Here is a 10,812-nt window from a genome sequence, read left to right on the forward strand (position 1 = left end):
AACCGAATGTGAGACAAGCAATAATAGTTATGCTGACAGGCAAATGAATCAGTGTAGTGAGTTTCTTTCTGGACCAACAGTTCTTTTGAGACCCAATTTCAATGTCCACCAGTTCCTTATGTGTACATGTCAGCACTGACTTTTCAGTTCTGGATGGTGAACAAATGGTGATAATGCAGGTCCGACTCCCTCTGGTTTGGTCTCACCTGGACCCAGGGGCACGGCCTCACCCGGACTCAGGGGCGCACGGCCTCACCCGGACACGGGACCCAGCATCACCCGGTGTACCAACTTCTTATCTGGTCCATCCCTTATGCCCTGGTGACTCTGTTTAGATAAAAAAAAATTTGCCACCCAAGGACTGACTCCTACCTGAAAAGGACCACACACTGTCATCTTGACCACCCCCATGGCAGTCAAGGTAGACAGGATCCTGACATGGCTTCATCACACCCGGCTTAAGGCAGCCCATGCAGAATAGAGAGTCCAGGACTCTTCGGACCTTCTAAAGATTACTCCTGGCCCTCATCCAGGCCCTTATGACCTGGCTTATTGACTTTATTCTAGAGAAAATTAAGATTATAGTCCTCAGGGGTCAATATAACTCCCTCCCTGACATTGACCAAGAGTCAATGATTTTTATGTACATAAAACCAGTGGGAAATGAAGCATACTAACCTCCATCTTGGGTAAAAACTGCTGTTTAAAATTTAACCCTGCTATTCTGGCTTCTGTAAATGTTTGCTTGCTTAAATAATAGGGAAAAATAAGACTACTCCCATTCCAGAGGTGCCATAAACTATGCCCCAGACAGAGTTGTCAGTGCTGGCACCAGGCCAGGCCTTGAGATACAGTCTCACAGCCCTGTCCCAGCACACAGGACCTCTTTCTCAGAAGGTCCGAAGTCTCATTCAAAACTTGGAAGACAAAAAACTAAAAAATATATAAATAGGAAAGACTTCCTCTATTTGGGGCCCCAGAATTTGAAAAGCAATATTTCCTCTGGGCCCATTGGCGATAGTGAAATAAAAAGACTCCAAATTAATTTGGCTTATTGATGAAGGCATCTTCTAATTTATAATATAACAGTCTCACACGTGTTCCACTAAGAACATTTCTCCAACAACTTTGAACTTCTCTTCCCCACCATGGCAACCAGACCATCTGCTTTCCTTACTTTGAAAGCCTACCCATTTTCCCAACCAGCATCCTTTGTTTGCCTGTTGGACTCAGCCAGTCCTAACTAACTTAGCCAGAATCCTTCATTTACATAAAGAGGATTGAATCAAGGACAGCACACAGAGCCTGAAACTTTGTAAACCCTGCCTTCTTTGTTTCCTTCAGTGTCAGGGCCAGCCTGACGGTTGAACCGGCTGAGGTAGGGAGGTGGGAATTGAGAAAAGAAAGAAAGACAGGAAAGCGGGATCGGGAAGGTTGCGAGCCATTGACTGACTGCAGCAGCTTTATTAACTGCGTAATGCCTTTTATACACAAACACTTGAATAGGAGGTCTGTCAACCTCTGAGCCACACCTGCTGGGCCCCACCTTTTCTCTCTCTCTCTCTCCTTTGTCCCTATCGCCATCATATGTCATACTTGTTTATAGTATTTCTCGTCTTCCTCCTTAGGAAACAAGCTCTCCGGGAACAGTGCTCTCTGTCGGTTCTGTCCCCTGCTGTAGCCCCAGTGACTGGAACAGTGCCTGGGACAGAACAGGTGCTCAGTAAATAGTTATTCAATGACTTTGGTCACTATTGTCTTCCATGCTGCCTCCCTGCCTTGGTACTATTTACTTGTCCAGGGTTCAAATTCAGCTGCTAGGTCCAGATAAGATAATTAGGAAAGAAGGTCTTGATTTTTTTTAATTATTATCTTAAGGGGAGAGAGGGGCAGGGCCCTGGCACAGCAGTCTACAGTGGTCTAGATAAATGATGGCCCATGAAGCAGCATTCTGCGAGGGGTGCCTCTGGGGTGGGACCCAGGCCTTCAAACAATGGCATTCCCCATACATGAGCTAATGTGCCAGGAGATTGAAAAAGATGTCCAATTTCCCTCCCTAGGAACCCAGAAAATGCAAATTAAAACAACAAGTTACCTTGGCAGCTTTACAAAGAGAGAAAAGAAACAGCCAGAAATTATCAAACTTAATTCAAGACACGCTTTCAATGCAGTGTTTGATTTTCTGGGTGTGCCTCAAGACAAATGACTCACATTTCTGACTCTTTTGAAAATATCGAAATAATTACCTCACAGAATTAAAAATACCAGTATGACTTTGAAAAAAATGTTTGGCAGTACCAACGAAGACTAGATATAAGTGTGCCAAATGGCCTTGCAATTCCACATCTGGGTGTACACCCAAGAAAAATAATTGCCTATGTTTATGTAAAAGAATGTTAATGGCAGGTCTATTTATAGTAGCTAAAAACTGAACCAGCCCAAATGTGCATCAACAACAGGCTTGGGTAAATAAATGTGGGATATTCATAAAGTGAAATGCCTCATGGCAATCTCAAAAAACACCACTACTTCTACATGCAACAACATGGTTGAATCTCATGACATAATGTTGAGTAAAAAAAAGTCAAAGACAAAAGAGAGCAATTCCTTTTACATACATATCAGAAACGGGCTAACCTAACTCGTCTTGAGAGAAATCAGAAAGAGATTAACCTTGGGTGGAACTGACTGGAAGGAGGCACAAGGAAACCTGAGATGATTAGGATGCTCTATATCCTTGTGGCTTCATGGACATATGCATTCATAAATTCATCGAGTTGCACACTAAGTTATAAGTGTTGTGCTCTAAGTTATACACAATAAGAAGTTAAACTTTTGCCCAGCCAGTGTGGCTCAGGGGTTGAGCATCGACCTATGAACCAAGAGGTCATGGTTCAGGTCATATGCCTGGATTGCGAGCTTGATCCCCAGTTGGGGGCCTGCAGGAGCAGCTGATTATCTCTCATCATTGATGTTTCTATCTCTTTCCCTCTCCTGTCCTCTCTCTGAAATCAATAAAAATATATTTTTTTAAAGTTAAACTTTTGAAATTTTTAAATAAAAGAGAATAAATGACTAGTATGTCAGTATTTTCAAGACACGAAATACCACAATGCAAGACTGGCCGGTGGAACTCACACATGGAGAACCCGGACCAGGTTCTCAGATTCCCTCTCTCGCCACAAGGTGGCTCTCTCCCCTTCCTCAAGTCTCTGACCAAGTCCTCTGGGAAAACCAGCTGGAGATGACATTGTGCCTCAGAAGTATCACTGCAGGTGGAGGATTGCGTGCACCGGGAACCGGGAGCGTGGGCCTAGCGTGAGAATGCTGTGAATGACTCCGGCCCCAGAAGAGCGTGACCCTTTCGAGCTCCGTCATTTCCTAGCAGGGACATTGGAAGTGTTCCTTATCTCCTCGGTGCCTCGGTATCCTCATTTGTAAGGTGGAAGTACCAATAGTGCGTTCCTCATGGAGTGGTTGCTGCTGGTGGTGCTGTTGTAGTTACTGAGAAATGACTCCAGCCTCATGAAGCTCTTAGAACATCACCTGGCACAGAAGAGAGCTCAAGCCTGGCCCGTGTGGCTCAGTGGTTGAACATTGACCCATGCACCAAGAGGTCGCCAGTTTGATTCCTGGTCTGGGCACTTGGGCTCAATCCCTGGCAGGGAGCATGCAAAAGGCAGCCCATAGATGCTGATGTTTCTATCTCTCTCTCTCTCTTAAATCAATAAAAATGAAGAAAAAGAAGAAGGGGGAGGAGGAGGAGGAGGAGGAAGAGAGCAGGAGGAGGGGATGGAGAGGAAGAAGGAAAGGCAAGCCCATTCTGGCTTCTGTGTTCTTTTCTAGGACATGATTGCCTATTCACAGCCACCAGAGTCAGTCCTGGTCCGATATGTGGCCCAGAGAGTTTCATGGGTTTTCTGTAGGTACCAAAGCTGTGCCCCTCAATGTGAGAAATAGAATAATGCCCCCCAAAGATTTTCATATCTTAAAGCCCAGGACCTGTGATTATGTTACCTTACATGGCAAAAGGGACCTCAAAGGTGTGATTAATTTAAGGATATTGAGATGAGATTATCCTGGATTATCAGGAAAGGTCTAATGTAATCACCTGGGTCCTTACAAGGGGGAGGCAGGAGAATCAGTGTCAGAGAAGGAGACGTGACAGTGGAAGCAGATCAGAGTGATGTGGCTAGGAGCCAAGGAATGCAGGCAGCCTCTGGAAACTGGGAAAGGCAAGGAGCAATTTCTCTCCCGAGCCTCTGTAAGGCACACAGCCTTTTACGTTAGCCCTGTAAGGCCTACTTAAGATTTCTGACCTCCAGAACTGGAAGATAATAAAACTGTGTTGCTTCAAGCCACTAAGTTTGGGGTAATTTGTTACAGCAGCAATTGGAAACTAATACACTCAACTTCAAGCAATGTCTGGGCAACTTTGTGGTGTTTGTAGTTGCACATCATAATTTGTTTTACTTCTTTAAAAGGAAAATACCACCTCGTGGTTCAAAATTTGGTAAGTACATACAACCACTTTGGAAAACTGGCAGTATTTAGCTGAACACATGCCTACCCTGAGACCCTGCAGTCCAGTCCTCCCTACGTGCGAGACAGAAATGCAAGATATGTCCAACCAAGATAGGGCCCCTACAAGAATGTTCCTAGCAGCACTCTTTGTAATGGCCAAGAACTGGAGGTAGTCCAAATGCCTGTCAACAATAGGATGGATAACCAAATACACCCATCTTCTCATAGCCACCTCGGGCCCTGAATCCTCCCCTCCTCAGAACTCACAGCGCAGAGGAGTGAGTGTCAATATCCCTGGAAGAGTATGACCCCTTGTAAATAATTATACTATCGATAATCAGTGTCCATGTAAGAAACATTCAAATCTATAGGGAATTTTTTATAAGTTTTTTTTTTTTACCCAAACTGACAACAATTGCCAGGAAGCAAAGCATCAAGGGATTGGGATAATGCTCTGGAAAATGGCAGTTTCACCACTATTTTATACACTCAATTCAAAGGACAAGATGTCAGGGGGCTACATGAAATTCCTTGGTGATAGGTTAGGGAGGCAGGAGAAAGCAAAGCAGGTGAAATCTCTGCTATTGGATAAACAGTAAAACAGATAAACACTTATTTTACATTTGTGGGTGTGGGATAGTTAACAGTGAATAATTAACATGATAATGATAACAATAACCTGAGGGGTCTGAAAAAAGGGAAGTTACCTTGACATTCCAAACGTATGTTATCAGGTATGTTATCGTAGATGCAAAAAGACAATAGACAGCCTGGCCGCTCAGTCAGTGGTTGAGCATTGACCTATGAACCAGGAAGTAATGGTTCGATTCTCAGTCAGAACACATGCCTGGGTTGCAGGCTTGATCCCCAGTAGGGAGAGTGCAGGAGGCAGCCAATCAATGATTCTCTCTCATCATTGATGTTTCTCTTTCTCTCTCCCTCTCCCTTCCTCTCTGAAATCAATAAATATATATATATATTTTAAAAGACAATAGACAGGCTCAGTTAAGGTAAAGACGGACTGTCAAGGAAGATTCTAGCCTAGGACATGACTGCCCGCCATAACCTGCTTTTAGTTAAAAAGTTTTAATTTCAGACCATCCTATATGGTTACTTTTGGTCTCTGATTTTGTAAGGCTGCGCTTGTCAGGTTTTGTATGTGGCTCCTTTTCATCCACATCAGTATTTAGGGAATGCTTACAGCACAGCAGGGTTACAGCCACATCATCCTTACAACATTATAACATTGTTAACGGAGAGCCCCCTGAGTCAGTGGCGGGGAGGGGGAGGCTTTACCCTCCTTGGCTCTTGTCAACCTCATGAGAAGAAATTCAGATGAGTGTCAGAAAGCAGCGTTGAAGCAAAGCAAGCAAATTTATTAAGAATGCACTTCGTGGGTGGGCTGGAGGGAGGTCGATTGGGGGGGGGGGACATATGTAACTTTCAACAATAAAGAATTTTTTTTTTTTTAAAGAGAGAGAGAATATGCCCTTGGCATAAAGCACAAATGGGCAACTCGGGTAGTCTGAGTGCCTCACCCGGTGGGAGTTCAAAAGGTTTTATACCCTTCCCCCTATAGGTTTCAAAGCTCCCCTGCTGTATATCTTGGGTAGCAGACTAGGTTTCAAAGTCCCCTTCTACATTGTTGCGGCTTATCTCGGGAATGTTTGTACATACATCTAGTCATCTTGCTTGGCAAGTCCTACAACTGGGCTGACTTCTTTGTTCAGTGGATAAGATAAACTCCCCTTCTTTTCCCCTTTCCTCCCTTTCCTGCCTTAGTAACTATCTATTCTGCCCAACAACATCAGTGCTTTTTTTTTTAATATATTTTATTGATTTTTTACAGAGAGGAAGAGAGAGGGATAGAGAGTTAGAAACATCGGTCAGCTGTCTCCTGCACACACCCCACTGGGGATGTGCCCGCAACCAAGGCACATGCCCCTGACCGGAATCGAACCTGGGACCCTTGAGTCCGCAGGCCAACGCTCTATCCACTGAGCCAAACGGGTTTCGGCAACATCAGTGCTTTTATGATCCCATTTTACAGATGAGGAATACTGGAGCACAGAAAGTCTAAATAAGATGGCAAAGCATGCTTACCAGTGCAGGAAAAGGATTTGAACCCAAGCAGTCTGACTCAGCGATGAGAATGGGAAGTATGGAAAGCCAGGAGTGGGGTGTAGCCTGGGAGCTGCCAGCTTGCCCCGCTTGCAGCTGGGGAATGTGGAACCCTCAGGAGGCCTCAGTGCCCAGTCGGGAAGCGCTTTCTAATCCTTGGGCCATCCCTACACATGGGCAGCCTTCCCAGGAGGTGGGTGGGCACAGGCTGAGGCTGCCAGGGTGTGAGGCTGATAATGTCCTTGCCCGCTCCAAGCTGAGCATAGGACTTTGTTTCTGGTCTGATAGTCGGTGCTGAGGAAGCCCTTAGGAACACAGTGACAGGCATGGGGGAGCCAGGAGTAACTCTGATATTGTAAAAGCCCAACACTTGATGCAGGTTCTTTGATCTGGGCCAGAATAGTATCTCTGAGTGGCAAGGACATACTAGTGTCTCCCAGTGCTCGGAGGCCAAGGACCAGAAAAATTGAGTTCTGATCAGTAAAACCCAGAGAAATTAACTCTTCAAATGCACCAGGAGGACAGTAAATCTTCCAAATGTGGGAGACTGGGTTTGGTTCCAGATTAGCTATAAAAGCATCGCTGTTGTTATGAAGCAGAGTAATCCCTCCTTTGGAAAAGCTGCTGTTTGAACTACACTGTTATTCTTAGTCTCTTATTCTGTGGGTCAACGCTGTTATTTTTAGACTGTAAAATAACTTTGTTTTTAGCTTGAATAATAGAAAAGATAAACTTGACTGTCTGACCTTGCAAGCTAGCCATCTAAAGGGGCTGATACGCTGATACTGATAATAATTCCCATATTCTCATGCCAAGTGTTTGTTCATCCAAGGTTACAGGTGTCTATATAGATGTGTACTCAAGGTTACAAGTTGTCTGTATAGATAGGACAGGTGTTTGCTAGATATGACATGTACTCAAGGTTACAAGCTGTCTACAAAAAATAACTTACACAAAGAACTAGAAGGACATAAAAAGGGAATACTCCCTCCTGTGTTTGTTCAGAATTTGACAGAGGTAATCTGCTCTGAGCCTGTGCGCAACAAAGATGACTCCTAACGAATTGGTTCATTAAGGCGTCTTGTCCAGCTCGCTGATTTGAGATCCAACAGTTACAGACGTGAGCCTCTCGAAGCCTGCGGGCCCTGAGGACGGGGAGGCCGCTCGCGGAGACCAGGAACCAGGAAAACCCACGCCCACAGTTACTGTAAGAATGACAGCCTCGTCCTACATCTGCGACGGGGAGACAGGGGAGTGTGCTGGCCTCTGCCGCGGGCCCTGAGCCAGGACAGCTGTTTGTGCCCTGCTGGGGACAGCCGGCCACCCTCACTTCACCAGGGAAGTTGTAGAGTCATCTGGGTCCGGTTCTTTTCACAAAGCAGCAAAAGTCCTGGGAAGCTGGCTTGTGCAAACCAGGAACTTCCCTTCCTTAGTGAAACGGAGGCTCCCGTCCTCTGGCCTTACGTGCTGCTGTGACAACTAAGTAGCCTCTGAACGGAACCAGGATGCCAGGCGGGTTTGCGAGGCCTGAAGCTTACGCAAGAACCGGGAGAAAAATACTTTGAAGCGAACTCAAGATCTTTTGGGGGTTTCATGAAGCCCTCATCCTCACTTTTACTTCCGAACTAATGTTTCATTGAGCTAAAGGTAAAAATTAAGAAAAACATAAATCAATGTACAGTAGATAGATATGTAGATGCAGAGGCAGCGCTAAATTAATCAACCCTAAAACGGATAATTCAGCAAGTACGAGTGCAGCCGAAGCTTCCTGCTGCTCCTGCAGGCCGCCACACCCAAGCCAGAAACGCCCGACGCCACAGCTTCTTGGCTGCGACACCCTCTCCCGCTGTGTTCCCTCCCCCCACACAAACCCAGGCCACCCTGAGCCTGGGAGTTTCCTTCTAAGCAGCCCCACAGACAAGCTCCCTGGGGTCCTTCCCAGATGGCCTCTGACCTCTCGGCCCAGCCCGGGAGCAGGACCCCAGAACTTCGAGCTGGTGGGAGCTCTGGGAGATTGTACTGTTGGCCACCAATCTTCACCCCCGCCTGTAGCCAGGCTCTTCACCATGTGGCTTTGTTGTGCGATGCTGGCCTGGCCGTGGGACTTGCTTTCGCCAACAGAATGAGATCGAAGGGACTGGCGCCGGTTTCAAGCCTCGGTCTCCACTGAGCGCCTTGCACACTTCCACCTTCACCTTTGCACCTCCATAATGAAAGGAACTTTTAGGGGTGAAATAGGCAGGTTTGGGAAATTTTAAGAATTAAGGGGTCCGTGGAAAAAGCACAGGTCTACAGAGTGGCAGAGGGTACATTTCCATAAGATAAGGGAGCAGGGAGTGGTAAAGGGTACATTTCCATAAGACAAGGGAGTTGGAAGCAGCAAAAGATACACATTTACAGAATAAAGGAAAGGAAGCCCCTCATTCAAAGCGGGAGGAAGAAAGACCAGAGGGAATAGGAGAACAATAAGGAAGAAGAAGGAGGGAACTTCACATACCTCACCTACTTCACGTCAGGCTTGAGCTCAGGAGTTGCTATAGTGACCAAATCAAAGGGGAATAGTGACCAATCAGAGGGGATATCGAGGCACAAAAAACTACAGCCTTTATAAATGGTGGGAAAGGGGACTTGGTGGGACTCTTTCCCCCTCCCCACGTGGGAGTCTGTGCTTGCTTCCCAATAAATTTCCACCTTTGCTATACCATCTTCCGTCTGTGGTTTCATTCTTCGACTCCACTGGACAAAGGGCCCGGGGAGCCACCCTGCCCAGGGAAACATCACGTGTTCCAGGCCACTTTTCCCGCATCAGCAAGAACTAACCTGGGCTCGCCTCCCGGACGGTGACAGACACGTGGAGCCAAAACAAGTGTCCCAGCCATCCCAGCCACGACCACGCTAGACCGGCTAGCAGCTGACCCCAGAATCTGAGCAAGCACAGCTGAGCCCAGGAGAGCCACCCAGCCAAGCCCGGCCTAACCCACCCACACACTCCGGAGCTGAGTAGATGCTACAGGGGTTGTAACAACAGCTAAATTATTGCAGCAAACGCTGAATGGTTCTGAAACCTGCAGACCGGTGGTCAGGTCCTTAAGCTGGGCTGCGTGGCTGCGAGTCCCAGCTCCACTCTTCGTCATCGGGTGACTTCACCCCCCTGTGCCTTAGACTCCTCATCTAGGAGGAGAGCAGTTCTAACCCAACAGGAGCTCCGACTGCTCCGTGTGAGGAGGAAACACCGTGAGACCAAGTTCCTGGCCTCCTGGGGCTGCCGTCCCGGGGAGCAGATGCACAAGAAACAGATGGATGGACCACACATGTCAGTGGAGGGAAGGGCAGTAAAGCAGAATAAAGAAAGGAGGACTCGGGTGCGGGAGACGAGGTGCTGCTGCTTCTGATGAGGTGGTCGGGGAGCCCACGGGGAGGAGGGGACAATCCAGCCGAGGGCTCGGAAGCCACACAGAGGGAGAGGGGGAGCTTCCCGGCAGAGGGGACAGCCAGTGCAAAGGCCCCGAGGCAGGCATGCGGTCTGCGTGCGAGGAATGGAGAGACGGCGTGTGGAGCAGGCAGGGAGGAGAGTGACGGGAGATGATGTCTGGAGGCGGGCAGTGGCGGGATCATGAATGAGTAAGGAGTTTGCATTTTATTGTTGTGACAATGAAACGAGATGATGTGTGGAAAGAGCTCCGACAGGGCCTGGTTCGTGGTGAGTGTTCAGTGTCAGCTTTCACTCTACTGTTGCCCTTTTTACCCACAAAATCCAGTGTCTCCCTGTCCCAGGGTCCTAGGAGGAAAATCCCCCTGGGGTGGTTACCTCTTCCTGGAGCTAAGGAGAAAAAGGTTCACTGGAGAGATCTGACCAAAAAAAAAAGTTCACTTCTTGCCCTGACTGGTTTGGCTCAGTGGATAGAGCGTCAGCCTGCGGACTGAAGGGTCCCAGGTTCGATTCTGGTCAAGGGCATGTACCTTGGTTGTGGGCACATCCCCAGTAGGAGGTATGCAGGAGGCAGCTGATCGATGTTTCTCTCTCATCAATGTTTCTAACTCTCTATTCCTCTACCTCTCCCTTCCTTTCTGTAAAAAAATCAATTAAATATATATATATTTTTTTTTTAAAGTTCACTTCTGACGCTACCTGATTCAGTCTGGTTTGAATTTCTATAGCAAGATTGA

Source organism: Cnephaeus nilssonii (assembly GCF_951640355.1).
Source record: "Cnephaeus nilssonii genome assembly, chromosome: 20".
NCBI lineage: Eukaryota > Metazoa > Chordata > Mammalia > Chiroptera > Vespertilionidae > Cnephaeus > Cnephaeus nilssonii.